This window comes from Chrysochloris asiatica, unplaced genomic scaffold, assembly GCF_000296735.1.
Source record: "Chrysochloris asiatica unplaced genomic scaffold, ChrAsi1.0 scaffold00025, whole genome shotgun sequence".
Classification (NCBI taxonomy): Eukaryota; Metazoa; Chordata; class Mammalia; order Afrosoricida; family Chrysochloridae; genus Chrysochloris; species Chrysochloris asiatica.
The window spans coordinates 15,425,110-15,432,721 of NW_006408543.1; positions in this window are offsets into that span (position 1 = coordinate 15,425,110).

Consider the following 7,612-nt stretch of genomic DNA (forward strand, 5'->3'; position numbering starts at 1 on the left):
TCCAAAGGATGGCTTAAGAAGACAAAGTAAATTATTATAATGAAATATGTAAAGACCTGGAGTTAGAAAACCAGAAAGAACATGCTGAGCATTTTTCAAACTGAAAAAAATTGAAAAAAATTCAAGTTTTGAGTTGCAATATTGGAAAATTCTATGGACAAAATGCTTAACAACACAGGAAGCATCCAACGAAGATGGAAGGAGTACACAGCGTCATTGTACCAAAACGAACTGGTGGATGTTCAAGCATTTCAGGAGGTAGCATATACTAAATGATGGTGCTGAAGGAAGAAGTCCAAGTTACACTGAAGGCACTGGCAAAAAACAAGGCTCCAGGAATTGATGGAATACCAAATGAGACATCTTAACAAATGGATATGACACTGAAAGTCTTCATTTATCTGTGGCAAGAAATATGGAAGACAACAATCTGGCTAACCAATGGAAAGATATATATATATATATATTCATATATATTCATATTTGTGGCCATTTCAAAGAAACATAACCTAATAGAATGTGGAAATCATCGAACAATATTGATATCACATGCAAGTAAAAATTTACTGAAGATAATTAAAAATTGGTTGCAGCAGTACATACACAGGGAGCTGCCAGAAATTTAGCCAGATTCAGAAGAGGATGTGAATCTAGGGATATCATTGCTGACATCAGATGGATCTTGGCTGAAAGCAGAGAAAACCAGAAAGATGTTTACTTGTGTTTTCTTGATTATGTAAAGGCATTTGACTGTGTGGACCATCACAAATTATGGCCAACATTGCAAAGAATGGGAATTCCAGAACTCTTCATTGTGCTCACGCAAAACCTGTACGTAGATCAAGTCATCCAAACAGAGCAAGGGGATAGTGTATGGTTTAAAATCAGGAAAGGTATGCATCAGGGTTTTATCTTTTCACCATACTTATTTAACCTGTATGCTAAGCAAATAATCCGAGAAGACAAACCATATGAAGAACCTGGCATCAGAATTGGATGAAGACTTATTACCGACCTTTGATATGCCGAGGGTACAACCTTGCTTGCTGAAAGCAGAGGACTTGGAGTACTTACTGATGAAGACCAAATAATTCAGCCTTCAGTAGTACAGCAGAAAGAAAACAAACGTACTCACAATAGGACCTCTTGTAAAATATGAAATGTGAATGCTGTTTGCCTGTGAGCAACTTCAGCCTAGCAGAGAGAGCTGAATTCCATCTTGTGCCTAGGTTTAAGCGTTCGGATGTCAACTTTTCTTGAGTACTTCATGTACATCTGATAGCCAAACTGCCAAAGTTAGAAGCAGACTATATATAAAAGTGGGTTTGGGGGTTACATCCCCAAGCCAGCCCTCACAGGAACATTCCTGGACACACCCCTTAATGGTTGTGATGTCATGCCCCAAGAGCCTCAGAGATCATAAGTGTTCCTGTCTTCAATAGTCCCCTTCCTGCTTTCTCTAGGCCCAGGTCTGTGTATGGGATACATGGTTGCTGCCATTAGTCATGGTTGTGGGAGGAGAGTCCTTTGTCCTTGTGCCTTCTAAAAGGTCACCACAGAAAGGTGGAACTTTGGAAACTCATTATGGTGTCTGATTTCCCTCACCCAGGTGATCTATGTCTCTGTTTTGTGTTTAGTCTTATGTAAGACTTAATAAAGAGTCTATATAATGTCTTTGAAGATGGGGTCTCTTTTCTCCCCTATATCAGATCATGATAAATGGAGAAAAGATTCAAGTTGTTAAGGATATCGTTTAACTTGAATCCACAATCCATGTCCATGGAAGCAGCGGTCAAGAAATCAAAGGACTGAAAAATGATGAAAAATTCTTAGATATCATCAAACATCTTAAGGCAAATGAGTTGCTGGGCCTGGGGACTCAAGACCATATTCTCAGGGGACACCATAGTCGATTGGCATAACAGAGTCCACAAAGACAATGTTCTACATCCTACTTTGGTGAGTAGAATTTGGGATCTTGAAAGCTCATGAGTGGCCATCTAAGGTGCAGCTGTTGGTCTCTGCACGTGTGGAAGAAAGAAGAGTGATGAGAATTGAAGAGGCTTGGAATCAATTAGCCTAATGGACTCATAGAACATGTGAACGTAAGTCTCTATGACTCTGAGACCAGAAGAACTAGATGGTGCCCGGCTACCATTACAAATTCTTTGGAAAGGGATCACATTAGAAGGTCCAGGATAAAGTGGGAGAAAATGTGGAACAAAACTCAAATTTATTTAAAAAAGAAAAAGATCAGACTTACTGGTCAGAAAGAGATTGGGGGGGAAGGGACCCAAGACTATGGCCCTTGACCACCCTTCAGGTCTGGAAAGGAACTCACCCTTGTGGCCTAATTTTCAGCCAAGCAGTAGATAGGTCTATAGGGGGGCAATACCACTAGTAAGGCATGCTCTCCATGCAATGGTAAATCATTTAAAATCAAATGGGCAACCTTTAACTAAGGACAAAGTTGAGAGAATGGCAACAGGAATCACAGGGAGGAATCAGGTTAACCGTTGTTACATGGAGGGAATGGCAATCATTGTGACAAAACAAAGTGCATTACTTGTGGAATGTAAAACTGATGGAATGTAAACCTTCACTTAATTCACAATAAAAAAGTTATAAAACCAAAAGATAATGCATTGGGCAAATCTAAGATCAAAGGCCCCTTTAAAGTGTTAAAGAGCAAAGATGTCTCTTTGAGGTGGGCCTGTCCCAAGATATGGTATTTCCAATTGCCTCTTATGTATGTGATAGCTGGACAATGAATAAGGAAGAAGAATTGATGCTTTTAAATGAGGGTGTTGGTGAAGAATATTGACTATATCATGGACTGCCAGAAAAAGGAACAAATGTATGATGGAAGAGGTACAACCAGAATGCTCCATAGAAGTGAGAATGGTCACACTTTTTCTTTCATATTTTGAACATATTATCAGGAGGGACTAGACCCTGGAGAAAGACTTCCTGTTTAGAAAACTTGAAGGCAGTGGAAATGGGGAAGACCTTCAATGAGCCGGATTGACACAGTGGCTGTGAGAATGCTCAAAGCAACAGTTGTGAGATGGTATAGGACCCGACAGTGTTGTATGAGAGGGAACAGATTTGTGGGTACCTAACAACAACTTTCTGTCCTCCCTCAAGAGAGGGTTTGGAGTTAGGAGGGCTTCCCAGGTGGCTGACTCCTGCTCCTGAGCACCTCTCATCTTCTCCAACATTCTTCTTCTTCATCATCTCCTCTTCACTCTAGAATCTTGTGCAAGATGGCCCCAGGTGCTCCAGTTGCCCAATAGACCACTTAATCCCTTAATGGCCCTTGGAGTCTGAGAGAGAAACTGTACATGTTTCCAGGTTCCATGTTAGTGACTTCACCAGTTATTGCTTCCAACCACCTGAAGGGATTTACCTGACATTCATTCATTCATTCAGTTGGTGATTATGGAGTGTTTAGGCTCTTAATCCTTATGATCTACTATTATATTACCACTGTACTGTTTTCATTATATCCTACATACAGTAGACCTGCTGCAAACATGGATTCAATGGTGAGAAGCAAAAAATAAAAAAACAAAACTGTCCTGCCTCAAAAGACTGGGATAAACATCAAATTAATACCCACCAGGAATCTTGGTGTGGCACAGTGAGTTAATGCGCTGGACTGCAAGGGAGGTTTCAATCCCAAGGTTGGCGCTTCAAGCTCACCAGCTGCTCCTTAGAAATCCTATACAGGGTCGTTATGAGTCAGAAATGACTTGATGGCACTCAACAACAACAACAACAACAACCATAATACCTATTAACATCAAAGTCCTGATGTGGGCTATAGAATAAACACTGGACTGATAACTGCAAGGCAAGTGGTTCAAATCCACCTGCTGTTCCTTGGAAACCCTATAAAGGGTTATTATGAGTCGGAACCGACTCAACAGCACCAAACAACAATAACCTAAAAGTCCACTGCCCTTGCTGTCACCATTGGGTGTACCAAGAACTGGTTGATTGATATGTTAGGGAAGGAACTTCTGAGCTGAGAGCTGGTGAATGAGTAGGAATTAATAAGTAGAACATTCCAGAAAAAGGGACTCTGCATCTAAAGGCCCTAGGAAGGCAGGGACTAAAAGAGACCAGCATGGCGGGGAGAGCATAGGGGAACAAGGTGTCAGATGAAATTGGAAGGCATGCTTTGTCAAGGACTTTCTGTTTTATCCCACAGGATGGAGAGGTCTGGTAAAAGGGGAGCTGGAAGGGAGGGCAATTGTGCGGCTCCATCAGGTTTTGCATTCTGACTGATTGGCTGCCACTGAAGATCAGATCAGCACAGACTGGAGGACTAGGCATGTGGGGCAGGTTTGATGGGCTCTGCTGTGCTGAAGGAAATGGAGCAAGTGTCGAATCTGAGAAATACGATTTTGGGTGAGAAATACGTATTTGAGTCGTTTAAAAAAAGAAAGTATTGAGAGCAAGTAATAACAACAGGAAAAATCTAATAGGCCTTGGGGAGAGGATGCAGGATCGGGAGAGCCTGGGTCCAGGGAGACCCTAGATTTCTGCTTTGTACACTTAGCTGGTCCCTTTCTGAGGTGGGGCACCGCCAAGAAAGAGGTGGTTGTTGTTGTTAGGTGCCAGTGAGTCGGTACCAACTCATAGTGACCTTATGCACAGCAAAATGAAACACTGCCTGATCCTGGGCCAGCCTCACTACTGTTGCCACGCTTGAGTCCATTGATGCTTCCACTTGGTCAATCCATCTCGTTGGGGGTCTTCCTCTTTTTCTCTGACCCTCCACCTTACCAAACATGGTATCCTTCTCCAGTGAGTAGTCCCTCCTGACAATATGTCCAAAGTATGAGAGACGAAGTTTGACCATCCTGTCCTCCAAGGATCATTCTGGCTGCACTTCTTCCAACACAGATCTGTTTGTTGTTTTGGCAGCCCATGGCACTTTCAATACTCTCCCCCAACACCATAACTCAAAGGCATCAATTCTTCATAATCTTCCTTATTCACTGTCCAGCTTTCACATGCATATGAGACTATTGAAAATACCATGGCTTGGGTTAGGCACACCCTAGTCTTCAAGCTGACATCTTTGCTCTTCAACACTTTAAAAAGGTCTTGTGCAGCAGATTTGCCTAATGCAATACGACGTTTGATTTCTTGACTGCTGCTTCCATGAGTGTTGATAGTTGATACAAGAAGAATGAAGTCCTTGACAACTTCAATCTTTGATTAGAATGTTTTTTTATTGGTCCAGTGGTGAGGATTTTTGTTTTCTTTACATTGAGATGTAATTCATACCGAAGGCTGTGCTCTTTGATCTTTATCAGTAAATGTTTTAAGTCTTCTTCACTTTCAGCAAGCAAGGCTGTATCATCTGCATATCACAGGTTGTTAATGAGTCTTCCTCCAATCTTGATGAAAGAGGTTGTTGTTGTTATTGTTGTTATGTGCTGTACGACCCATAGCGACCCTGTACAGGGTTTCCGAGGGTGTAAATCCTTACGGGAATAGAAAGTCTCATCTTTCTCCTGCGGAGCGGCTGGTAGTTTCGAACCGCTGACCTTAAGGTTCGCAGCCCGATTTGTAACCACTGTGCTACCAGAGCTTCTTGATGAAAGAGGTTAGGGTTGTGGAAAATTCTACGTTTCAGTGTGAGGTCTTGGTTGGTTAGGGTCTGGTTTCCAGCACTGAGAATTGGGTTGGAGATTGTGGCAGATGCTGAATTGGTCTGCCCAGACCCCCTTTGATTCATTTCCCCACTGGCTGCCATGACATAAACACACACACACTCCCCAAACCCCAATTCACTGGTCTGGCTGCCTACCTCATCTCCCCCATGCCCATCTTGCCATATTCGTCTTGCTTTGTCTTTTCATTTTGCACCTGCATGTCCCTTGGCCTGGAAAGTGTCTCCACCCTTTCTGAAATTAAACTACTCATCCTTCAAGAGTTCCTTCTAATTTCCCTGGTAATCCCTGGAAGGGGAATAGATTACGCTTCCATTTCTTTTACTGCTTTTATCATACCCGTCTAGTTAATGGCTGCAGCTGTTTTCCTGGGACCTCTGATGTTCTCATCTCTGGACCCCAATGCATAGCAGTGAGGTACTAGACTCCAAGGAAGAAGCTCCATGAAGCTCCTAGGACAGACTGCCCAGCCTCAAAGACTCTCTCTGTTGCTGGGAACAGAACATTTATAGCTGGTGCTTGTGTGTGGGTTTTCTGCTGTGCACTTCAATAGTACAGATAGTGTACTGTTGCCCCTTCTTTTCACTAATTTTCCCGCCTTCCTCTGCCCCCAGCCCCCAGCCTGCCTTTTTGCATTCCCTGCCCCTCAGCCCTAGGGAAATCCCTACTTTAATCCCTCTTCTGCAACTTCCCCTTCAGGTCTCCAGAAGCCATCTCTTCTAAAGCAGAGCTGACCCTTGGCCCTGTCACACCCTTCCTCAAGCACCCCGAAGGGCTGCCTGGAGCCTAGAAAACTCCCCACCCTTGAGCAAGGCATGCAAAGTGCTTTCCTGGCTAGCCTCCCGCCCAGCCCAAGGTCTCTCCACCCTACATGGTCCTAACAATTCGGTTCTTTCTTGTCTCCATGTATCAATTCTGGCTATATCCGGCCTCTCAGATCCTTCTCTTATTATGCAAGGCCAGTTTAAATGTCTCCTCTAAACTTCCCAGGAGCCCGCCACCGAAATCTCCTGCCTGGGCCTGGAAACAACAAACTCCTGATAGCCCACTCATGGTGACTGCTCGTGTTATACACAACTACTGTTTAGGGTTTTCTTGATTGTCCTCTTTACCGGAGATTGCCAGGTCTTTCTTCTGTGGAAACCAACATGGGTTCCAATCTCCCAGCTGATGGCAAACGACTTGGATTACCCAGGGACCTATGGCCTGGGGCAGAATTGCAAGAAGTAAAGGGTCGCCTATGATTGATCCACCCTCATTCCAGAAGCTTCTAGTCTCTGCCCTTTTTTCCTCGGTTGAAAGGGACCAGGTCCCATTGGCGGGGACCCCAATTCTGGGCCTGGGTTTGTCTCCTCCAGGGAATGGAGGTGATGTAACTGAATGACTCCATCCCCTCCCCACTTCCCCGAGCCCCCCCCCACAGTTTCAATGATTACCTGGGGTGGGGGTGGGGGGACGGGGGAAGGGGTGAGCAGGATCGAGGATACCTCTGCTGGTAGAGACTTATGGCTAATGAGCAAGAAAACCCAGTGGTTCACCCCCGAAAGGACAGGCAGAAAATGCCCACATGACTTCTTTCGCCTCTTTTAAAAGTAAAGCCACTTGGCAAGGGCGACCCTCCAGCCCTAAGCTCAACCGTGTGGGTGCCGGACACACACGAGCCCCAGATAACTAACTACGTGGTGGGTGGGGGAGAGGCGCGGCGCCTTTAAGGGGCGGCGGGCGGTCGGCCTCCTGGAGGCCGGCGCCGCGCTCCTTCCGCCGGCCCGCGGTCTTCTGGCCATCGGCGGGGGTCAGCGCAGCGGGAGCACGGGCTGCGACACTACCGGGATGGCCACGAGGAGGAGGAAGTGGAGGCAGCGGGTGAGGCTCGCGGAGCTCGGAATTGCCGAGCGCGCCGCCTGGGGCAATATGGGTGGGGA